Source organism: Chionomys nivalis, chromosome 14, assembly GCF_950005125.1.
Source record: "Chionomys nivalis chromosome 14, mChiNiv1.1, whole genome shotgun sequence".
Classification (NCBI taxonomy): domain Eukaryota; kingdom Metazoa; phylum Chordata; class Mammalia; order Rodentia; family Cricetidae; genus Chionomys; species Chionomys nivalis.
This window is the reverse complement of record NC_080099.1, coordinates 57832215-57858295: the sequence shown is the minus strand read 5'-3', so window position 1 is coordinate 57858295 and position 26081 is coordinate 57832215. Positions and strand designations below refer to the sequence as shown.

The 26081-nt window shown below is 39.4% G+C and overlaps 1 protein-coding gene across 16 annotated transcripts in view; it reads left to right on the top strand.

The window, feature by feature from the left end:
- The window catches only part of Dtna (dystrobrevin alpha), a 378064-nt gene that overhangs the window by 261955 nt on the left and 90028 nt on the right, over positions 1-26081 (top strand). The gene's annotated exons all lie outside the window — the stretch shown is intronic.

The following is a 26081-nucleotide window of genomic DNA, read 5'->3' as shown; positions in this document are numbered from 1 at the left end:
ATTTGTTTGTGCTAATTACCTATATGAGTACTATCATTTACGCTTGTTACTGGGTTTATTAAAACCAGGTTTTCCTACCAGGATTGATAAACATATGCTTACACAAGAATAAAGAGGGTATTGTGGTCATGAATATTAAAGAAACTATTGCTATGAAACTGTCAGGTCTGGCTTAGCCTCAACTACCAAAGTCTTAAAATGGATGAGCCTCTTGAAATCTATATCTATGTGAGTCTATCTTTCTTTATCTACATATTAAATATATAGATAAATGATAGGTAGATATAGATACATATGTGTATATGTATATAGATATATAGATAAGTAGATGATAAATAGATTAGGTAGATAGATAGATAGATAGATAGATAGATAGATAGATAGATAGATAGATGATAGATAGATAGATAGATAGATAGATAGATAGATAGATAGATAGATAGACAGAAGATAGATAAATCTAGAGATTTCTAAATGCAGCATGGAGTGTTTTCTCTCTTTACTACCCACGACATTTTAAATGATATCCAAGTTGTTGGAGGGGACCCGGCCACCCGGCTAGCTTAGCCCCAAAATAATCTCACAGAAACTGTATTAATTAAATCACTGCTTGGCCCATTAGCTCTAGCTTCTTCTTGGCTAACTCTTATATTAATTTAACCCATTTCTATTAATCTGTATATCACCACGTGGCTGTGGCTTACTGGGTAAAGTTTCCAGTATCTGTCTCTGGCGGCAGCTCCATGGCTCCTCTCTTACTCCACCCTTCTTTTCTTCCAGCATTCAGTTTAGTTTTCCCCACCTATCTCTGTTCCCCTATAGCTTTGCTATAGGCACAAAGCAGTTTCTTTATTTATCAATGGTAATCACAGCATACAGGTACTTTGTAAACCATCACACTTAAAATCCTCTCTGCATGTCCATTTATAAAGATTAGTTGTTTATAAACAAACATCTTGAAAACATTCAAGCTCCTTTCTGAAACTATAAAATCAGCCCAAATAATCAATGTGTTCATTACATTTTTGGACAAGAGTTGCAGTATATACATAGCCTTAAAAAACACAGGAACCTGCTTCTGTTTGCTGCTGATTGCAAACTATACGTGGCAAGCTGAGTGCCAACCACATGAGCAGTTCAGTGCTCCCTGTGGGTTGGCACGCCCCTTCATGCTGCCACAACTGTTCTCTCTGGCAAAAATATTACTTCGTGGTTCATTTGTGTCGATTTATTCTGTTCTTTTTAAAGAATTGACTCTCATTCAAAATTAATAATTTCTCATTTTCTAATTAGTGAAGAACAGTTTGTTTTGTTTTTATGTAAGCCCTAGAATTCTACCCAGAATGTACATATAGTTCTTGAATAGCTAACATGGGAATTAGACTCTTAGTGAATGCAGAGCTAGCTGTGGTGGCGCAAATGAATGTAGACAGATTATATAGATATATACAGCTTTAATAAGGAAATAAACTTACAGGACCAAAGGTTCCCGCGGTGTACCGGAAAAGCGGAGCAAAAGAAAAAGAAGGGCTGCTGGGCTCACGCCCGGCAGATTTATCCGTAAACATTAGCCCGAGGCGAACACGCCCCCAATGGGTGGGGCTATGTCCCTACATCTCCCCCTTTTGTCTAAATAAGATAGAACCAAACCAAATACAACTATATACAATAATAACAAATAATAAATATAACAAACAATATTGAGAACAAAACTTTTGCTAAACATTCTATCTCAAGGAGTCTAAATAACATAGAGAGTAACTACAATTATATAATCTTCAACTCCGTCAAAGATCTGAGAAGGGAATAAATATTACTTAACAATCGAGAGATATCCAAAAATGTGCAACAATTGCCAGAGACAACTGACTACCTGGGCAATCACCCAAAGTCTCGTTTGCAATGTTGAGTCAACCAACTTTGGCTAAGGCCTAACATAACTGGCATACCATTATTAAAGGCAAGGAACTTTCTTAGGACTATCCTACCCTGTCTTGGCAAGATAAGACAATCCTGTTTCATCCACTTAGGGATATTCTGTATCTTTGTCAGAAGTTGAGGTATGGGCTTTTCTTAACCCAAAGGCCAGTTCTGCCAAGAAGACAAGCTCCCAGTGGAGTGTCTTTGGTGCTCAACGTTCTCTCGGGAGTAGAGTGGTGTTGCCAGGAGTAATTGTGTCTCTTTGGCATAGAAATTTTAGGTTAGATTAAAGGCCATTTTCTACAGCTCTTCGAAGAGGCTGAAGATCATACTATCTATACTAAATATAATCTCTATGTAACTAAAAGACCTGATAAACTTAAAAATAAATATGACAAACATATAATTCTCAATACCTATCTAACTTTGAAGACTAAAAGAATAAACAACTGTGCAATATATGAAGACAATGATCTTCAACTGTAAACAATGTCATAGTATCAGAGGTAGAAATGTACAATGTAATATGGTAGATGTATCAATACAATATAGACAAAGTTATAAGCATACTCATACAAAAATAGAGGTAGGAACACTCACATTCAATATTCAACATATCAGTATACAAGAAACAGTACCAGTACAATTTTCTATAAACAGTAATTCACAAATACCAATCATCCCAAAAAACCAGTTACCCCCTTCTTTTCCTCTTCTTCTTTTTTTTTTTTTTCAAAAAAAAAAATATCACCCCATCCCCTCAACCCTAAACCAACCATTAAAAGATGTCCCCAACCCTGAGGGCAAACTCTGTTGGGAGAGGGGTTGCCGTCCTCTAAGATTGCTTCTAGCTGACATGGGGGCGACGTTCTTCTTAGGGGGTCCTGTGAAAGCAAATGATGGTAAAATTTCCAAATTAACCTTTGACCTAAGAAAATTGTAACTAGTCTCAGAGCGTTTTGAGAAGGTCCGACCAGAGTGTTGTCAAAAATGTGCACCATTCGAAATTGTCTCTTGTAGTTGGTACCAAAAAACAGGTCTACCTCAGTCGGTAGAGCATGAGACTCTTAATCTCAGGGTCGTGGGTTCGAGCCCCACGTTGGGCGCCAAATGTGGTGGCGCAAATGAATGTAGACAGATTATATAGATATATACAGCTTTAATAAGGAAATAAACTTACAGGACCAAAGGTTCCCGCGGTGTACCGGAAAAGCGGAGCAAAAGAAAAAGAAGGGCTGCTGGGCTCACGCCCGGCAGATTTATCCGTAAACATTAGCCCGAGGCGAACACGCCCCCAATGGGTGGGGCTATGTCCCTACAGCTAGCCACTTCCCCAGGTCTACCCTGTCAGAGTCTCCGTGGGTATTTCCCAGAGCCCTGAGAAAGCCACACAGAGCCCCAAACTTCTGGGTACACAGTTGATTGTGACTGGCGATTTAGTCCCCCAAGGTGCTTAAGCAGTTCTCCAGTCAGGGGATCAGTAATAGGTCGAGATTTAGACCAGGATGAATGGGGAGAAAACATACATACACATTGAACAAAAACAAGGAAACAAACTGTGTGTGTGTGTGTGTGTGTGTGTGTGTGTAAAGGCACTGTCTCCAATGCTGGAGTTATCACTCAGATTGTAGAGTTCTTGCTTATCAAGTATGAAGTCTCCTTCACCATATTAACCAGGTGGTGCATGAGCAGAAGGATCAGAAGTTCGAGGTCATTGTTGGCTTCATAGTGATTTTGAGGTGAGGCTATCCTGGGCTAAAGGAGACTGTATTTTCAATGATTGATTAATTAACATGAAATTTAAATATATATATATATATATATATATATATATAGTTATAGTTATAGTTATAGTTATATTTGTATTTTCAGGCACAAATGAGCCAGTAAAAGCCTTTTCAGTGCTGGTGTTCAGGAGTAAAGAAAAGGCTTCCACAGAGGAAAGAGACTTCCTTTCTCTTTCAATGCTATCCAAAATAGAACAAATGAGGAATCCCCAAAGTGAGGCAATTCCCCCACATTCTTATGGCTTATTCCCACTCCATGGCCTTTCAAAGTGGAGAGGAGTCGCAAGAATGGGATGAAAATTGCATCCCCCTTAAAAGTTTGTCAAGCTTTTCTTAGACATCTATCAGTGAAGGTGAGAATTTCCAGAAAGACCACAAAATGGTTAGGATAAATGAGAAAATAAATGGAAGAAAAGACAGAGAAAGGAGGAGGGAAGAATGAATAGATTCATAGTGACTAATCAGCAGTCCTTTAGGCAACATTACACCATGCACACACAACTTGATACCTGCCTGGTTTTTTGGCACCCTGTGGGTCATATCCCATTCCTCATACTCTGAGAAAGTCTATTCTCAGTCTTGCACATTTCTTTTTTCCTCTTCCTATTCTTTTTAAGTCTCATCCTTATCCTGCATCCAAAATTGTGCCCCAGATGCATGGGCCAACTTGGAAAATAGTATGGAAGCAGAGAGGGCAATAGTTCATTTAAGTGGAACCTAGGAGCCGAATTCCTGTCTAGTGTCTCCTTGCAGTGTCCACACTGTTTCCTCTAAACTTGGTAAGCATCTTAACTTCCTGCTACACATCTAACTCTGGGTCAGGAAGCAGAGACAGTGTGACTGGCCATGAGATACAACCTTAAGGTTGCTCAGAGTCTCACTGGGTAATTGGATTGTTGGAGGTGAATAAGACAACATCAGGACATGGCACTTGGGAGTCCTGAAGATGGACTTGGGAAGTCACATCAGTGCCCTGATGTGAGGGAGAGACTTTCTTGAATAACAATCTGGAAGTTAAGAAGGGAATAAAAAAAGACATTATGTGCTTTACAATGTATCTGATAAGCTTCATGCATTTTAGGATGAGGGAAAAAATCACAATCTAAAATAACTAGTTAAAGCTCAGAAAAGAAAAGCAATCATGACTGGAATGCTGCACTAAAATTAAGCTTGTTTAAATGCTTTCTACATTGATCAGAGGATCAAATCCAGAGCTGCCCATTTGTTCTGCTTTCTTTCCTAACAGCAAACCATGTGATGTTTGGAGTTGCCTGTGAAGTGTTAACACAATTGATTTTGGTTTATTGTAATCAATATTGGAGTCTTCTAGAAAAGTAGCCAAAGGGGGTGATCATTTTGGTAGCATAACATTCATCAGCAATTGTTGTAGGAGGCTGCTAGTTAATTCACAGCTTCTCAGCCCTGAAATAATCACACAGAAACCATATTATTTGCAATACTGTTTGACCAATAGCTTAAGTGTATTTCTGGCTAACTCTTATATCCTAAACTAGCCCATCTCTATTAATCTGTGTATCACTGTGCTTACTGGGTAAAGTTCTGTTCTGAGCATCTATCTCTGGTGGGGCTACATGATGTCTCCTGACTCTGCCTTCTTTCTCCCAGCATTCAGTTTAGTTTTTACTACCTACCTCTATTCTGCTCTGTGCAGACCTGAGACAGTTTCTTTATTAATCAATGGTATTCACAGCATACAGAGGGAAATCCCACATCACCTCCCCTTTTCTGTTCAAATAAAAAGGAAGGTTTTAACTTTAACACAGAAAAATTACATATAACAAAACAGGTATCAAGCAAGAATTACAGTTACAATATTTGTATCTACTATAACTATATATTCTTCAATTCCATAAAAGACTCCAGAAGGATATAATATTACCTAAGTAAACAGGAAGTACATTGTAAGCAACTTCCAAATCTCTAGAATTGACAGAGACCTCTCACTGCATGGACAGTCACCCAAAATTCTTCTGTATCATTGGAGCATACATCTTCAGCCTACAGGTCCACAGTATCCAGCAGACTTTTCCATGAAGCAGAAAATTTGAAGATCTGTTCTGCCTTGTAATGGCAAAGTCCATCAGTTGCTTTCTTCTGTATCCTACTGAATGTCTGGCAGATTCTTTCATGTAGCAGGAACCTCGAAAGACCATCTCTTTAAGCAAGTTCAGCAGTCATTTCTCTGTGAATCCTGCATGTCCAGTTCATACAGCATAGCATCAAGCAGTCCAGGCAATAGCAGTTTCTTACTCAAATGGCTAACCAATGCCATAAGGAGACTCTTCAGTGCCCATCATCCTCTTGATGTATCTTGGTGCTGCCAGGAGCAAATGTGCCTCACTGTCATGAAAAGTCCTAAGTTTTTACCAACACAAAGTATTCATCTCTATATCATATCCCTCTTTAAATGTAAAAAAATATATATATAAACAGTCATTTAGGGAATTTGTGCATAGTTCTCTCCAATCTGCTTCCTGCTTTTTGTTGGGTGAAGTAATTTGGGGGTTGTTCACAGCAACCTTTTGGGGGATCTTGGTTCATCAAACAACATTAACCTGGAATTAATCCACAGGTTCTCATCTTCTGTGGAAACAAAAAAAAAGAACCTCTTTTCCAAAGTAACATATCCTTAGACTCAAATTTTGAACTCAGAAAACCTTTAAATATATATGCTGACTTAGCTTAGCAGTCCCCAGAATCAAATGTCTCTCTGCAATCAAAAAATTCAAAGAGAACACAATAATATACATAATCCATACTCTCCATATATATATATATATATATATATATATATATATATATATTCCATCTTTACATGCCTTATTTTTTATTCCTATTACTTTTTCTGCAAGTTCACTCTGTCTCTTTAAAGACTTTGTTTTATTTTTTAAAAACCATTTACTTCTTTTTATAACTGTCTATATTCTTTTTCTTCTCTCTTCCAAGCCTACATACATTTATCCAATATCGTGAACTATTTAGAGGTCTTTTTTATCTGAATCTGTCTTTATTGTGCATCTGTAATTATTTTCTGATTAAAAGCATCTTTTTCTTATCTTCTTTTTTCTTTCTTTTTTTTTTTTTTTTTTTTTTTGCTAAGTGGGTGTGACTAGGGCCAACAAGACTGCTTTGCCTTTTGACTCCACCCAGCCCAACATATTGGAGGTCCATCCATTGCCTCTGAGAGCCATTCTCTTGCCCGAGATCCAGGGTTGGGTTGCAGCAGGTCTGTGTAGCCAAACCCCATTTAAATGCTTTGTAGCTAGACTTCCTGAGTCAGAGTCCATGCTGGCAGCACTGCCCAGGAAGCACACTTTCAAAACCATGGGTTTTGTTTTTGTTTTTGTTTTCCACTGTTTCAAAACTGTATGGGGATTTTTTTGTTTTGTTTTGTTTTTGTTGCTACCACTTTATCAGGAAGACCTTTCTTAAAGGAGCTGCAATATGCCATTAGCAAACAGAGCCTAACTGAAAAAATAAATGCAGCTAAGCTTTGTTGATTAGTGTCTAGAATGCCTTTCCATGTCTTCTCGGGTTTTATGTGGATTTAGTTTGCACACTTTGGAGCACCAATTTGTTGCAGGAGACCACTTGCTTGTTCTGGCTGCTCAGCCGCAAAATAACCACCCAGAAACTGTATTAATTAAATCACTGCTTGGCCAATCACTATAGCATATTTCTAGAAAGTTCTTACGTATTAAATTCACCCATTTCTTATTATTTTATATTTTATCACGAGGCTCATGGCCTACCAACAAGGTTTCAGCTGGCAACTCATGTCTTTCCCCTCTGGTGGCTACATGGCATTTCTTGACTCTGCCTTCCTTCTCCCAGCATTCAGTTTAGTATTCTCCACCTACCTCTATTCTGCTCTGTGGAGGCCCAAGACTATTTATTTATTAACCAATGGTATTCATAGCATACAGAGGGGAATCCCACATCAAGCAATTAATTTACATCCTTGCATTAGAGTAAGGTAATTCTAGTCTACAATAAAAGTTAACACAATGAATTATGATGCCTTATAATGGAGCTTTACTCTAAAACAAAAGGCATAAGATAAAAATCAGAATGTAGTGGATTTACCTCTCCAGAGCACAAAAATTCTGATTGCCTCCAAGAGCTAAGAGAAAGAGCAAAGATTCCCTGCTTGCAGCAAGGACCACAAAGAGATAAGAGCAGGCCTGATCTGTAACACAAAGCAACTCTATGCTTTCTTACAGTCAGTTAAATGGGTAAAGATGGGGTTATTCCAGTAACAGTTGCCTAGCACCTGCTATCAGAGTTACTGAGATATCTTGGCATACCTGAGATGCTATAATAAAATGCCATCATCTAGACAGTTTGCAAATGATAGAAATATATTTATTTTCACAGCTAAGCTTCAGTGGTCAGGAAGTCCAAGAGAAGGTACCAGTCCACTTGGTGGCTTCTGTGGGCCTAATTTTGGATTCATAGGTAGCCTCTTCCCTCCCAGGAAATCTCATATGATTGAGGGGGCAGGGTCACACTCTTGGGTCTCTTTCATAAGAACCTTAGTTGCCACTATGAGGCTCCATTGGTTTCTATAAAATAAATGACATGAGTTATCTTATGCATATCCTATGCTTATACCTATCTCCTCTCCTCCAACTATATATGGAAACTTAATCTCCAATGTGACAGTCAAATGAGTTGGGGCCTTCAGGAAAGTAATTAATTTCTTAAACTGGAGCCTCATAGAAAAAAATTAAAAATTGGCTATCATGAAATCATCCCATAGAGGGAAAATTACCCAAATACAGCAGGAGTATATGGATTTTCTATTTCCTGAAATCAAAGACCACACAAGTTAGTTAATTATCCATCCTATCCACACAGAGGCAGATTCCCATTACAGATGCCAAGTCCATCTCCTGATACAAGTATTGATGGATGCTGAGAATAAAAGCTCCCAATATTGTGATAAGTACTTAAAGACGGGCTAATTTCTCTTTTTGTGTAGACCAGGACCGAAGAATAGTTTTTATAGATAGATATTTGTAATAAATTTGGTAACAGGGAACAATAATATGCATCTTAATTAAATAAATTGTGCTCCTAAAAAAGAATTTAATCCTCATTAGAAATCAGTATTTGGGAGAAAACTTCTACTCACTCATTAAGTGTTTGATTCCATCAATAAAAATATTGTGAACATTCTTTCTCTCCTATATGTGGCTGTGTAACATCCTTCATTCTTCTAAGAATATGAAGTAGCTTGGCATCCCTCAGGCTTAGAGAAACACTTTCTTGCCTAGGTCTCTTTATCTATCAAAGACATTTACCAGTCTTGCTGATAAAAGAATAGCTGTGAGAAATCCATCTCATTTTTTACAGGCAGAAGGCTTTCAGCCTTCTTCGATTGAAATTATTTTCCACATCACTATTTCTGTTAGTTTTTCATCCTTGTATTCTGCTATAACTACCCTCCCTGTGATATAATCCTAATAGAACAGAAGAAAGGATATCTCTAAAACTTAAGAACATCAAGCTGGCTATTTTACATCCTGGAAAGAAGGGGACAAAATGTAGAAAACAAGATTTGTTACACACTCTGCTCATTCACAATCTTTTCTTAATTTAATTTACTTAGATTATTTAAATGTCTGCAAAAATTAAACAACCTGTAAACTATTGATAAGATCTGTGAAATGACAACCTCTCCGTCTTTATTTTAAGCAAATAGGTGCTTCCTTCTAGATCAGTGTTTCTTTGGCAAGCTTAATGATACAGATACCCTGCCAAGTCAGCGCATTGTCCCCTTCAAAAATTACTTTGAAGGCAAAGATACAGCATCTCAAGTTCATGATCAACAAAAAGGCAACATGAGAAACAATTCAGAACCATGGGGCCACCTCTGTTTAATAAAGGGAACAAAGCACTGCAATGGGATACTCCCTCCCACACCCACAGAAAGAGTGACCCATTCCCCCATCCCCTCAGCCTCAGCTTCACTTTGCTTTCTGTCAGTAGCAGCAATTAAATTTTTCTTTCAAAGGGAAAGAGGTGAAAGTGTCTATAATTGCATCTGGTCTTTCATAGTTCCTCAAATTATCTTTTCTTTACCAAGCGAAATGCCTTTTGAAAATACCCTGCATTCAGAGTCTGTTGGAACATATGCTTTTGTCTACATTAAAGTCTGTAAACGTTTTTCAGGGTTTGTAGGCACCACTACCTATTGATCTGTTTCTCTATCACAGAAAAATAACCTAAGAAAATTACATCTCAAGCAGATCCTAATAAAATTTCTTAGATGAGTGAGTGGGTGTGAAGTAGATTTGTTATTTCACCAGCCAAGTGACTAGTCTTTCACAGTAAGAGAATGTATTCATAGTACTGGCTCATGCTCGTTTTCTGCTTTTGTCTCCCTACCTCACTGTGCATGCATTTGTGGCTCTCTGGATCAGTTTTCTGCGTGCCATGCACTCAGCTCTTAGCATCACATTGGGCTGAAATCTGCAGCTTGCATCCAGGACTTGTCCTCTTCCAAGTGTATAGACTGTTGTGGCGATTCTTGTCCTTGTGGTTGTGGGACTGATGTCCCTATTTTCTTGCTGGGTGCCAGCTGAGAACTGTTTTCAGTTCTTAGAGCTTTCTTGACTCCTTGCTATGCGACCCCTGTGGACTACTCAGATGATCATGCTGGATTACATCCCTGATTTCCTCTTCTGTGACCAAACAGCCTTTGTATTTAAACGGGAAAACTAGTTGTTTATGCCGGGACTAACCAGATGATCTTCAGATTTTAAGGTTACCCAAAATCTATCTGTAAAATTTCCCTGAGAAGAGTATCAGGATTAAGGTTCCACTGAGGAGTTGAGAGAAGACAAGTGACACCAGGGGGGCAGAAACCTTAGGGAGATATTCTTGGAGTCTAGCCTATCATAGTGCCCAAGAACATATATTTTTCCAGTTTCCAGATAGTAACCTTAAGTATAAAAATAAGTTAAAAGACTAGAAAAGAAAGAAAGCAGGAGCTTCCCCTGGCCTAGGAGTGGGAGGAAGGGCAGAAAGTATCACAATCAGTACATAAAAGGCAGATGATGGAGCAGAATCATCTTTGTGTTGTTTCAAATGTTTTCTATGCATATTTTTGTTACTGGTGTTCAATGTTCTAGACACTTGTTTAGAAGAAAGAAAGAAAGAAAGAAAGAAAGAAAGAAAGAAAGAAAGAAAGAAAGAAAGAAAGAAAGAAAGAAAGAAAAGTGCACTGTGTAAGAATAAAATGTTCTTAAAAATTCCCTGTGGGGGAGTTGGTGGCAGCAGAGCATAAACAAACTTATTAATGATACCCATTCAAGATGAGTGTGGGGGAGGGGAACTCTCTGAGGGCCCTGCACCTCTGGGGAAGTGGTTTCCCTTTCATTGGAACAAACCCCTGACAGAATGTAGCTATGACTTTAATGTTCTGACAGTTTATATGTGAGTTTCAATGTAGTTGCTTTTGATTGCTTGTTTGTTAATTTTTATTTGATACAGGAAATGGAGGGCTTGTTTTCTTGGTGATATTTTTAGTTTTCCAGAATGTTGACTGTTTTGTTCAGGGTCTCCCTGTGGCAGAGTCTGTGGACTAAGCCTGGACCCCTGTTCTTCTTTCTGGAGGTGGGTTGCTGCGAGCAATAGTTCCCTTGCCTCTTGTCTGCTCCTGGGTGACACCTGGATACTGTGCAGCAAGACATGTCATCTTTAATGGTCTTGTAGTTGGGGGTGGGGGGGTGGGGGTGGATGATGCATTCCTAACTTTTTAAACTTCTCCAAATGAATTTAACAGGTTTCAAGGCAAGATTCGGTAACCTTCCCCTTGAGATTTCCTAGTTTTCTTTCTGGAAGTTTCTGCCACAAGCCCAAAGTCATTCAACAGAATGATGAAGGATGAATCTTTAAACTCTTCTCCTACCTCAAAATGTAGGCATCATAACATCCAACCAGCTGCAGGTTTACATGTTTGTCATCACCTTTCTGAGATAACTCTACACCTTTGGTCAAAAATACTTCACAGTGTGTAATACCCCTCAAACTTTCCCCAGGATTGTGAGTCTGAGAGCATTTACTACTGTCTCCACATATTTTATTGTACAGTTGACCTTAAAGTAGAGGGATTATCTGGCTTGTCCTGACCTAACTATGTAAGCCATTTAAAAGCAGAGAGTTTTTCCAGTTAGAGTAAAGCTATGATTTTAACAGTCTAACAATTGAAATGTGGGCATAGGTGCAGTTGCTTTTAGTTTTAGATTATCTGGATTGCAGTCCAAAATAGCACTCAAGATCTCTGATCCCCTGAGTAATAATGTCTCAGGAAAGTCAGAGATTTCAATGGTTGGACATACCACCACTCTCTTGAAAATAAAGGGAAAAGCATGCTTAATTCCTAACTGTTGATAGGTACCGAGCAAAAAGGGCTGTAAGTCACTGAACTCTGATAACAAAAAGAATAAATAGTTGAAACAAATTTTATCCAGGGCATTTTAAATGAGAATTCAACTCATGCCCTGGTCCTACTGTTTGCCCTTTCTTTTCTCCCTAAGAAACTTATCACATTCTAATATACTCCATGTTCTATAACTTACTTAGTTGTTATCTTTATTTTGTCTTCTCCAGCTCAAACATGAGATCAGGGACAGAGATCACTGTGTGTTTTATATATTAATGTATCAACAGTCCCTGGCACATAAGTATTTACAGATACTTATTTAGATGAATGAACTTTTTGAAATGTTGGAAAGAATCAAGTAAATACTGGCAATACATGGTTTCATATATATTAATTTAAATGAGTAAAATACCACTGATACCATGGTCAGTAGTCATTAATACTGTGCTTCAGAAATGTAAAGTGTTTATTAAAGCTGAGAGACGGCTCAGGTGGTTCTATAAGAGTGAGTCTTGTGCTTCCGGAGAAGCCAGCACTCACGTCGAGAGGTTCATAACCTCCTGCCGTGCCAGCTCCAGGAGATCAACACCCTTTTCTGGCCTCAACTGTCACTGCACTCGCATGCACAAATCCACATACAGATACACACACACACACACACACACACACATATATTTAAAACATAAAAATAAAATCTGAAGAAACATACTTGTCAATATCCCCTAAGCTTTCCTCAAAGCTTGGTAGGTCAACTCATTTTCTTCTTAAATCATCCTTAACTTCTATTTGAATTTTCTGGTTCAAATGTTCTCCATGCAGAGTAGTTATATGAAGCCATGAACGGAAGAGTATGTCAAACAGCCCTTACAGAGAAAGATTTTTTTTTTTTTTTTTTTTTTGGACTTCTGAGTTTTACGGGATGAAGGTTCATTAGCAGACTGAAATTTCTTTTCCATGATAGAGAAATGTCAGAATACAATGACTCTGTAATGTACTCTAAAGCTTGATGCACACATGTCGCTACAGAAAATATCACAAGAGCTGACTACCCATAAACAAGTGCTTATTGCCTTAAAAGTAACAGCTAATGTGTTCAGGCATATTATTGCATTTTTTGTTTGTGAAGGTTCAGTGAAGTATGATGTTAATTATCTCTACCTCATTCTTATGTTAGCATAGTCCTAAACATACCTCATGACTTTCTTAAAATTGTTTTAAAATATGTAACATAAAATTTATCATTTATGCCATTTTTAGTTTATTACTTCCATTAAATTATATTCATAAAGTTGTTCAGATATAACCAGCCATGCCCAGAACTTTTGAACATGCCAAATAAAATGTAATTAATTAAATTAATGGTTAATTATGGTTTAATTAATTATAAAAATTAATGATTATTAATTTAAAATAATTTAATTATCTTTTAAAAGATTTATTATTCTTATTTTATGTGCTTAAGTGTCTGTTAGTCTGCACATGTATGTGTATGCCATGTTTGTGCCTAAAGCCCGCAGAGACCAGAAGAGAGCATCAAACCAACAGGAATAGGAGTTATAGGGAGATTTGAGCCACTATGTGGGTGCTGGAGAAATGAACCTGGATCCTGTATAAGTACAACAAGTGCTTTTAAACACTGAGCCATCTCTCTAGCTCCTTCTTTCATGTGGTTTCTTATTTGTGTCTCTGTGTGTGCAAGTGTATGTATGAGAGTGCATGCATGCACAAGTGTGTGCATGTGCATGCTCATACATGCATTCCATAGCACACACGTGGAGTTCAGTAGACCACTAATGAGAGTCAGTTCTCTCTTTCCACCTTGTGGGTCCTAGAGCCTAGACTCAGGTTGTCAGTCTCAATGGCAACTGCCTGTCACCTGCTACAACATTTCACCAGCTCCTGCTAATTTTTAAATGTCATAGAAATGTTGTCTAAGACATTTTGTCCCCAGTGATGGGCACCAACCATGCTCCACTGAAGTATGTAAATTAAGGCACCCAAAAGTCAAGTACATGTTTAAGTGGCATTGGATGTACTAGGAAGAAGATGTCCCTTAAGCTACTACTAAACTCAGGAAACATGTCTATCAGACCGCTATGCCTAAGCCTGATGTTCTGTGCATAGAGAAGTAATAAAGCAGAAAAAAATAGCACCTACTAATACAAAGTCTGGCAAAGAGAATTATTTTGCATAGGAGGAAATAATCTATGGAAACCAGGTAAGACCAGAAAGACTTACCATAGCTGTGTCCTCTGTGGTATATAACATACAGCAAACACTGAATCCATACTCACCAGCAGGTAGGTTTATACAGGTCTGTTGAGTGACAGCTCTGTACAGGACATCTTGCTTGGTACCTTGAAGGACATGTGTATGGCTCGTATTTAAAGATTCACCTTAAGGAGTTTTCAGGTGATCTTAAGAACCTGGTATGCATGATACATCACTTGCATTTAAAAGATAGTTGGTAACTTACCCAGCATTCTCTTTGGCCTAAATTTACTTCTTAATTTTTACATGTTTTTTAAAATTATATTTTCAGGCCTTTCCCAAATCTCTACTTGGCACATTCTGCACAATTTACTTGAAAAGCTTCAAGATGCTCAACAGAGCAGGCAAGCTGCAAAGATTGGGTTTCCAAAGAAAGCTATTAGCTTCCTTCCCCCTACAAAGTCCTTCCCTGAAATAACATTCTTGCTTCTTCAGGAACATTCAGTATGCCTGACATTCACACTCCTAGTTCTTGGAATTATCATTTGCTTTTACAACTGGACAGAATAACTGAAAACTGCTGTGTAAGATCAGCCAGGTACTTTAGGATAGCCTCCATAGCTATCTTCCCGAGTGTGAAGATTTAGGAAGAGAATACCTCATGGTTATTTAAGGGAAATAACCGAACAGTCTGTTCTACTTAGTACAGATCTAGATTTTATGAAGCTCAAACTACTCTTTATAACTTCACTGCATAAACTGACATCAAGCCGATCAATCAAAAATCAACCAGGAGGTCTGATTTATTTACTTGTGTGTATGTTCGCATGTCTATGTGTGGGTAGGTGCTCATGAATGCAGTGTCTGAGAAGGCCAGAAGCAACAGGTCACTCTAGAGGTGGGATCACAGGTGCTTGTGAACTGCCTGATGTGAGGACTAGAAATTGAACTCAGTCCTCTGCAAGCACAGCAGAAACTCTTATGTACAAAGTCCTTGCTCCAGACCCCTCAAATGTCACTGTCACTGTGAAGAGAACTTTGAAAAGTTCAACAGCTAAGTCTGAAACACCACCCGGTCCCTGTCTGACTTTCACTGCTCATCATTATTTCCCATTGCTATGTTTTTTTTTTTATTGTGAATTAACAAATAATATGCATTTTTAGAATGCAATGTAACATTATACTATATGATTGCCTCGTGGGATTATTGAAGATTAGCTTATAAATTCCGTCGTACGCTGTATTAGTCATCTTCTTTATTGCTTTGACCAAATATGTGACCTGAGAACAATTTGAGAGGAGTTTATTTTGGCTCACGGTTTGAGGTCATTACAGTCATCATGGTGGAGAGCATATGATGGTGGGCTGTAGGCAGACATTTCTCTCCCCCTCATCAGTTCCCAAATAACCAACACAGAGGCTTAATATTATTCATAAATGCTCAGCGATAGCCGAGGCTTGATGCTACCTAACTCTTTCTTTTTATTTTATTTTTTTTGCTACCTAACTCTTATGCTTAAATTAACCCATATTTCTATCTATACCTTTCCATGTGCCTTGGTACCTTCACTCATATCCTGCTCCCTCTGACTGGTGACTCCTGACTCCACCACTCTCCCTCCCATCATCCTAATTTTGTTCACACCACCTATGCTGCCCACCTGACTACTGGCCAATCAGCATTTTATTAAACCAACTTGAGTGTCAACTCTTTGTACTGTACAAAAAGATGATTCCACAGCTGTGGGCAGCTACATGGCAGGAGAGGCAGGAGACTGCTTCCCCACATCTCAACAGACCAGGGGTGGAGACAGGGAAACCCTGGAGCTCAGGCACCCTTCTTGTTTTGTATTTTTATTCAGTCTGTTCACATTCTGGATGGGTCTTCCTTCCATAGTTGGTCTTCTCTGGGAAAGTCCTCAAAGATACACCCACAAGTGCATCTTATTAATACTCTGGGGATTTCTTAATCCACTGTTCAAATTTACAATCACACAGACTTAAGATGTATTTATGATGAGAACATTTAATATATTCTTTTAGAAGTTTTTAACTCTACAATACTGTAGTTAGCTATAGCCATTCTACTTGGCAGTATGTCATTAGAACATAGTCTATGACTTCTTTCAAGCTCAAGCCTGTTGTCTAGGAGACAAGCACTCTAAGTAGGCCACATCCTTTATCTCATGACTTTTGAAGATTTCTTTTCTAATAGAAGGTACATTTTATAGTCTTTATAGTATGTGGGTATATCTTTGACTTCACCAAGATACCCATAAATCATTATCCTGCTGATTAACCACCTAGAGGTCTACTCATCCCAGTACTCACATCATTACCCACGCAATGAAGTATACACTAGGAAGCTAGACCATGGCTGCTTTCTGAGTAGATAAGTGAAGTACTACTGATTTCATCGTTTACTCTCACTGCACATACAATAATGTGTTTAAAGGATGTAGTTCCAGAGCAGAAAAACTAAGACTTCAATTTCTAGATGCTTGGTTGTAAAAGGAGCAGGCTGTGTCCTGCCACCCAGCTAGCTTAACCCCCGAAATAACCACACAGAAATTCTATTAATTAAATCACTGCCTGGACCGTTATTTCTAGCCTCTTATTGGCTCTCACATATTAGTTTAACCCATCTCCATTAACGTGTATTGCCACTTGACTGTGGCTCACCGGCATGAGTCCCACCAGCGTCCATCTCCGGCAGGAGAACCATGGCGTCTGCCTGTCTGTCTTTCTTCCCAGCATTCAGTTCTGTTTACTCTGCCTACCTAAATGCTGCCCTATCAAAAAGCCAAGGCAGTTTCTTTATTCAACCAATGAAAGCAATACAAATACAGAAGGACCTCCTATACCAGATGCTGTTTACTTGTGATTTCCAGTGGCCCCTTACTGTGTCTAGTGTTCATGCTGGCCAGATGGATGCTTCATACAGAGTCAGAAAGATAAAGGGATGTAAAAGGAGGAAGACAATTCTTCATGGGTGCCAGAACTGTAGCTGTACTTTCTTTCTGAGTGTGGCTTCTAGCATATAGGATTCTGGCCATATGAAGCCATAGTGCATAGGAAATAGGAGGTAACTAGAAAACCATGGTCAACAAAAAGTATCAGATTGTGTAGACTACCAAGGTACATAAAAAGCTTCCAGGGATTTTAGCTGGTACTAGATTTGCTGTAGGTGCTCTAATCTACTCAATTCACTAAACATTATTGAGCAACGTTTTTGAACAAGGTATTACAAAGATTATGAATATAAACAAGACATAGTGCCTTTGAGGTGGATATTATTTGATTCTCTAATCCATACACTTCTTTCCCACCAGTTTTGGAGAATCCAATGAAATCCATAGATATTCTCTTCCCAAAATACATGTAACCACACTCACAACATGTGGCTCATAAATCCTTCTCCAAACTCCAATCATGGACCAATCTGAAGAGATAAAGAACAACATCTGTGTATTAATAACTGGAAAATTCAGAATGCTATAAATGATCTAATAGATGTGAGCAGGCTTCTGGGAACTACAAAGGAAAGAACGCATAGTTGTCTGAAGGCATTAGAATGGGTTTCCTAGGGATATGGCATGTGTTACTACCTTGAAGGATGGTGGATGAAAAGCTGCATCTTACAGAAAGAACAGGCTCACTACAGGCATATATAAAAACATCAAGGGCACATTCTGGCACTGTCAGAAGTCTGGCATACCTGGAATGTAGGATACTTTGAAGACGCTGAAGAATACTGAGAGGTGAGATTAACAGAGTCCAAACACTGGTTCTCACTGTCAGTCTCCTAGGTATTGCTCAATGGACAATGGAGAATGACCTGGCTTTAACTGAGCCATACACTGTTTCTTGTGATGAATAGAATGGGAAATAAACTAGATGTGAATGGGAGGCCTGCTTCCAAAAGGGCAGTAAAAACCCAAGTTAGGGCATTGCAAGATAGAGTGTGGTGAGGCCACATAAAAGAAACCTACACACAATTACCTAAAAACCCCATTCAAAGTGAGTGGTCACAGGAGAGATAATGTGTTAGGGTCTCCTGCTCTAAAAATATTAAACATATTCTGTATAAGCTAAACTGGGCAAGGAGAAGTTAGATATTATTCTTTTTTCATTTAAATTCTCTTACTGTTTTTACAACTCTTGGCACAATACTTTGAAAATAATAAGCATAAGCCGGGTGGTGCTGGCACATGCCCTTAATCCCAGAACTTGGGAAGCAGAGGTAGGTGGATCTCTGAGTTCGAGGCCAGCCTGATTTGTAAGAGCTAGTTCCAGAACAGCTAGGGCTGTTACACAGAGAAACCCCTGTCTCGGAGAAAAAAGGGAAGGAAGGAGGAAGAAGGAAGAAGGAAGAAGGAGGAAGGAAGGGAGGAAGGAAGGAAGGAAGGAAGGAAGGAAGGAAGGAAGGAAGGAAGGAAGGAAGGAAGGAAGGAAAATAATAGGCATAATAGGTGTTTGATTGAATTGAATTTAGTCAAATTTAATTTATAGTGTGATGGTTACTGAGCCAATAATTATCACCTCATTTTTAATAATGATGTCAGTGTATAAACACAATTTAAGAAGCACTGACTATTTTTCCTGATAGGCAGTGTATGTTGTGGCAGGGCCTTTGAGATTGGCCAGGTGCTCAATTTGATTTTACGTGACAATATGTTGTAGACCTTTTTCATGAAACATTATTACAACACCTTAACCAGGAAATTAAAGTGAAGCCGAGATGTTATCTCTGTGAGATGTGATGGTTCTCTCTGAAGACTCTTAGCGAAAAAAGCTATCTCTGGAATAAAATTGTTTTCTAGGAGCACAGAAAGGGTGGAGACCGGAAGCATAAAATAAAACTGGTAGGCTTCCTAGGGGCTATCTGTTTTCACATCTTATAAGGACTTTACCTCAAGACCACTCATCAAAAGCCAATCTAAACATTGTGTTCCTACTAATATTTTCTTTCCAAGCTAAATGCTTGGTTGAAGTGAGTGGTACCCAGTATGGGCAGTGTAATTGCAGAAGACACCTCTGCGGACTCTGCCAAGGTGTCCCATTCAACTAATTCTTCCTTCCCACTGGGCTTGTGAACTTCATTTTGTGAAGGGGCCTTAGTAAGGCAGAGAGAGAAATTATTTGAGGAAAGTCTCAATAACTTGCTAATTCTTGATCACAATGCTTCCAAGATTTTACAGATATTTTTTAAATCAATTCCTCTGGATCAAATAAACATTATATTCCTGTTCTATCATTTCTAACTCCATCTTTTAAGTCATGCCCATCCCCTAACTCTGAAACTGTGCTGTCCATCACAGTCACCTGGAGTGAGCTTGAATGTAGAGATGCCCTCCCCATCAAGGTCATGCAAGGATTTACCGTAGTTTGAAACCTACCCACTGCCCTGAAGAACAGCCCTGCCTTACACACCAATTCAGTGGCTGCAAATGTGGAAGTTAATTGACACGACAGACAGAAAAGGAAATTAAGAGTTAAAATATATAAAATGCAAATTCTAGATAAAAAGGTACAAATAAATATGCATAAATTTTAAATGGGGCCATTTGTTTATTGTAATAAGCAGTATAAGATTTCTCAGTTACAGACTTGCTTTAAGTGCCAGATCAATGCCTCTAGCTGGATGGCATCAGGACTGGATCTGAGCCGTCCTCCTCCCTCCATGCTTTATGCTTTTCATCACTGGGTGACCTTCATCCTGGGGCAGGACCCTCCTCATCTCCAGCTGTGTTTCCCACTACACTTGGGGAGTCAATGTGAGGTTTACCTCCTCCTCCAAGGAGTCCCACGTTTCCAGTCAAGGATGGCAAGGCTGGCATCCCTGTAGAGCTCCTCTGGGAGTTTCATTTTTTTAATTATGTATATGGACTTATTATAACCCAGAGTTTAGTGTCAGCCTTCAGGTGAGTCTGACTGTGATTCCCCGCCATGGGATCCACTGGTTATGATTTTATGTCAGACACAGATAACATTAACCACAGTGGATTCCAGATCCTTAAATATTAACCATTGGATTTTTATTTCTTTTCAAACTATTATGGGATCTCATTTCTTTTTCTAACACTGTAAAGGGAAACACACGGCAGCCTTTCTCCATAAGCTACAGCCACAGTGTGCAAGAGATGTATGGTTAGTAACGATGCATTAGAATATCCTGTTTTCTCATGAATGAGTTGAACGTGTAGATCTCAAGAGAAATGGTTTTTAAAATATGTGTTTATTTATTTATTGGAGGGACATTGCACATGTTTTCACATACCTGTGGAACTCAGAGGACAATTTCACAGATTTCTCTCCTTCCACTGTGTGGATTCTGAAACCAAACTCAGTTAACCTGTCATAGCAACAAGTTCCTTTGCCCCCTGCTCCACCATTGTGACCGCAGAAAGCACGTGACCTAAAGGTGAACTTAACTAATGATCATGGTGACAAGTCTCTTTTTTACAACACATTTTAACTATTAAAAGCAAAACCAAAATGGAGTCCAAGAAGAAGACTTACAATATGAGGCCAACATATTTGTAACTGGGGGAAAGAACTGGAAGAATTTGAGGGAGAAGGTTTGTAATTCGACCTGAGAAAGATAGTAAATTTCGGTGCTTCTCTGTTTTCTCTCAAAAATGAGCATGCCGCCTGAAATGCATACAGTGCTTTATCATCTGCTATTTTCCTATGAAATTTTTCATTGCTCCTCACAACTGAGAGATGTGTATATCTTTGTTTCTCTTATGAAAAACTGAAGGTGCAGTGTGCTATCCAAACCCACGTCTCTTATAGGAGAAAACAGATTTCTGCATAGAGCATTGATTCTGACAAATGTCAAATCATTGTATTGTTGTATTGGTTAGGTTTCCTAATGTGGGATGAAACACCAAGAGGAAAATCAAGATAAGGAGAAAAGGGTTCATTTTGTTTGTACTTCCACATCACAGTTCATCATCAAGGAAATCTGGGCAGGAACCCGGAGACAGAAGCTGAGACCAAGGAGGAATTCTGATTACTGACTTGCTCCTCATGGCTTGCTGAGCCTGCTTTCTTATGGAGCCCAGGACCACCACCCCAAAGGTTGTCCCTCTACAATGTAAATTAATCACTTATTAAGAAAATGCCCTACAAGCGTGCCTAGCCTGATCTTACAGGGCATTTTCTCTTTAGTATATTTGTTTACTTGATCTCTCTCTCTCTCTCTCTCTCTCTCTCTCTCTCTCTCTCTCTCTCTCCTTACCATTCTTAAGAAATCTGCTATTTTGCACATTAGGATTTCAGAACCCAAAACATCAATACTGAACAAGGCCTGAATAAATATTTAGTAAAAGAAGGGTGTTTTGAGCCTCTGAGCTAGAAGGCTAAGCTCAGGTAATGGTCTGAGCTGGAGAGTGGCAGGGGGTGCTTCATTGGTTCCTGGCACACTCATATGACGAGGGGCTGAGCTCTTGTGGCCACCTCACACTCCACCTCTATGAGGCCTGTAAAACTCCTTGAAGCTATTTTTACTTGTTGTCTACCTGTCTCTTAGACTATTAAATTAAATATTTCATTTGTGAATTGTCATGGGGAAAAGACAATGGCTATGGTGTGTGTATGTGTGTATGCACGTGTGTGTGATCTTTTAGTTCTACGGATATGAGAATTTTTTAATGCGGCTACTTTTCTCATTGCTGTGACAGAGTGTCTGACAGAAGTAAACTGAGACAGGAAGGTTGATCTTGGCTCACAAGTTCAGGGTTTCAGCCTGTTGTGGCAGGGAGAGGTGGCTTTGGTGATAGACTCATTCCTGGCCCACTTCAGCCAGACAAACCCCCAACTCCTAAAGGCTCCACAGCCTTCAGAACCATGTCCCAGTCTGTGGACAGAGCATTCAAAACATGAACCTGTGGGAAACATTTCACTTTCCAGCCATAGCAAGTAAGAAATCAAATGAATTGCTGCAGTTAAATTTTCTACAAGCATGCTTTAAGGATACTCGATGTGAGGACTGGAGTGAATTTCAGCTTTTAGAGTGCTTGATTAAGATGCACAAAGCCCAAGGATTGATCCTCAGTCCCATATAAACTGAACTTGGTGACACACACGTGGAATCCCAACATGCAGGAAGTAGAGTCAGGAAAGAACATGTTTTGGTATTTCAAATCCAGTGTGCAAACTAATCAAAACTATTACTTCAATCATACACTGAAGATTATGGTTGCCATGGTAAATCCATGTGGGCGGAAGTGCACAGATTAGGAAATTAACGTCTGAGGAGAGAACTGAGGGGATTTTGAGGGAATACATCCTATCCCTGTTGTTATGGAGCTTGACTGGGTGACTTATCAACAGAATAGCTGCATATATCAGGGCAGAGAAAGGCAATACAACCTCACACACCACCACTTTAACCATGAAGGACAAGTGTAAGTGTTGAAGAGGTGTGTTTAATGGTGCACACACATACTATATGTTTGGAGGATGTATACCTTGACAAATTATAGACACTCTACCTCCAATTTCTTTTTTCCTAATTAAAATAATTCATAATGAAGTAGATACCCTGATTATGGGTAAAAATATCATATCTCTTTAAAATAATATTCATATAATTACAGACATCACTCCTAAACTCTATAAGTTAGTAGCAATCAGATTCTCACAGCAGTTAGCCTGTCAGGACATACCAGAGCCCTCATGCCAAAAGACAGAAGACAGACTTCAGGCAGCACCCTGCATGCTCCAGTGAGAATGTATTTGTCTGGATATGTTGTTATGAGATAGCTTCTGGTTCTCTGAGGGGGTGGGGACTTCTGAAAAGTCTAGCCTTTGCTACCTTGGTTATCACACAGTATTATAACAGCAGCATCACCAGAGAGCTGTTTTACACCCTTGTGGGTGATCCCAGTGTGTGGCCAAAGTTGAGATTCACTACGTCAAAATGGTGGGAATTATGGTAGTCTGCAATATGGCTTCTTACATCTCCCTCCACAAGCCCTTTGAGACTCTTAAAGGGCCTGTAGCTCTGTGGTCATGAGAATCATCCGTGAAGCTTCAGCAAACATTTTCCTGCCCTCCTACATCTTAGACTTGAGGTTCTGGGGAGACCTGCAAGTGCTTTAGAAAAAGGAAGACACTCATTGAGTCTGGTATGGACCTAGCCTCTCATGGCCCATGCAAGGCTGGAACTACATCATGACATATACTAACTCCCCAAGGTGTTGTTTACATTCGTCTCCCTCTGGTGTTTATGACGTCATTGTCTGTCTGGCCATAATTGGGCTCACACACGTTATAAAGTTATAAAATAGTTCCTCAGTGATGCTGCTATGGCTGACCAGTATTCCATCTGGTGTGGCAAAGTCAAGGCCTCTGGACACAGCATCTCTAGCCCCACCCCAGGCTGACTTTAGACCTGAGGGTGTTTAGTTCTTTATCACTGATAACTATGTCTCCCTTCCTTCCTTCCGTCTTGCATCTGTCATTGGTAGTTTCCCCTATATACCTGGATTTAAGTAAGCCTAACTATAGACTTACTCTCGATCTCCTGTTTAAGAGGTGCGTGGCATCAGCAAATAGCCTACACACATCTCCATAGCAACAAATCCCACTATTTCCTTTATCCCCAACCTAAAGTTTCTACCTGCAGCTGCTTTGAGTGAATAGAAAAACAGTGAACCAGTGTCTATTAGCATTGATTTACAAGGTCAAACTCTTTGGTATTAATAAATTATCTCTGAAATCAATACTAATAACTGGTATGATTACATGAAGTAGGATTGCCTTTAGAATATGTTTTTGTTCATTCATGATATGGTTAATGTTGGAGGGGGTTGTTATTCAGAATGCTGCATTGCCAAGTATAGCAATATAAAACACATCTAGTTACATAGATGAGAAAGCCCAATTTCCTCCCATTTTTGCAAAGTAGCAGCAGGTGCTCCTCCAGTCCTTAATGCTTGACAGCTGTTTAGTAAAACGTGCACAGTGCCATCTAGTGGTGTATTGTCATAATTGCATTTTCTAAATCATTTTGGAATTGAGATAACAGTAAGCAACCCATAAGGTACTACTACTGTTAGGCCTGAAACAGACTTCGTGTTGATTTCCCACTAAATCCCAATTTAGCATTTCTTAGTGCTCCTATTCAAATGGTAAAAAGACTGATGATAGTTCTTTTTCAGAAATTAGTATGGGGCAGTTAAGAGCACTGGCTGCTCTTCCAGATCACCCAGGTTCAATTCCCAGAGCCCACATGGCTGCTCACAACTGGCTATACTTCCCGTCCCGAAAGCTCCAGTGCCCTCTTCTGGCCTCTCTGGGTACCAGGCACACATATGGTACACAGACATACATGTAAGCAAAACATCTCTAAACTTTGAAAATAAACAGAAATAACTAGAAAACTACAAAAGCTTTGTAAGGTGGTAAAAAATTAAGAAGAAATGTCTAATCACAGCATCAGCAGCACCCATAAATAAAATGGACTGAATTGGCCTGGGCATAGTTGCATAAGCCTTCAAACCCAGCAGACCTTGAGATGAGTTGACATTTGGGTTTGAGGCCAGCCTGGTCTACACAGGGACAGTGCCAGGTGTTTTTGCACACCACCATGCCCTGTGTCATTAATATGATCTCTCCAGCAATCGGTTTTGCTGTTCCCATTTCTTGCCTGTCTGTCTGCATTTCTTTCTTCCATTAGACTCAGAAATAATATTTCCAAGATGGACTTCATCGCGTAGCTCTCCTTACTACCTGTGTCTTCACGCTTGGCATAAAAATCAAATCCAGCTCATAGCTACAGTGCGGCCTTGTTCTCCTGGCTCCACCACAGCCTTCATGACTCCATTCTGTACCTAGTGCTCTGAGTCTTACCATATACAGCTAGTATATCCTGCCCATGTGACCGGGTGACGCTTGTGTCCTCGCCGGAAGTAGGACCTAAAGTGAAGCAGGAATCACATCTTCTGCCACATACCTTTGAGCCTAATTATAAACCCAATTTTACTGAGATCATTTGCGATTATCTGACCTTACAATTGGCTAGACCCCATGCTTTGCTGTTCGGTTGAGGTCTTGGGGGTGAGGAAGCACACATGCTGAGCACTTGTACTTTAAATGACTTCAATATGACATCTCAGTGTTTTACTTGCCCATGACAATAAGTCATTATTTCCTGTGACATGCCCAGTGTTTCTCGGGGATTGACTCTTTTAAACCATGCTGATTAAATGAAGATATTACTAAAGCTCTGAAAACCGACAGGACTGAAATATGGTGATTCAAACCACTGCAACCCCTCACAGCTGTGCCACGTTGTCTCTTCTCACTCAAATATGTCCTTGGAAGCCCTTGCTTCCTTGGTGAGCTGCTTTGGCATTTTCTCAGTCTTCAGATGTGCGATTGTTCCATTGTTCCCCCATGGTACTCATTGGCTGTGATGGGTGCTGGAGGGGTGAACATTTATCGTAGCTCACACATACTTCCTATGGTATTGACAGTATGGAAACAGACAGCCATGTTGAAGGGAGGCACATGGCAGAGGTACAAAACCTGGAGATGAAGCTGGAAAGACATCCTTGAAGATGTGGTGTTGATGCTGAGGTGTGGTGAGTGAGACATAAACGAGAAATACAGAGGCCAAATTTAAACGAACAGAAAAAAACCTTTGCAAGCGATTTTTGAATTTCACATTAATGAGGAATTTTGAAAGGACCTTACATATTAGGCAAGTGACCAGTCATATTGCAGTTAAAACCTGA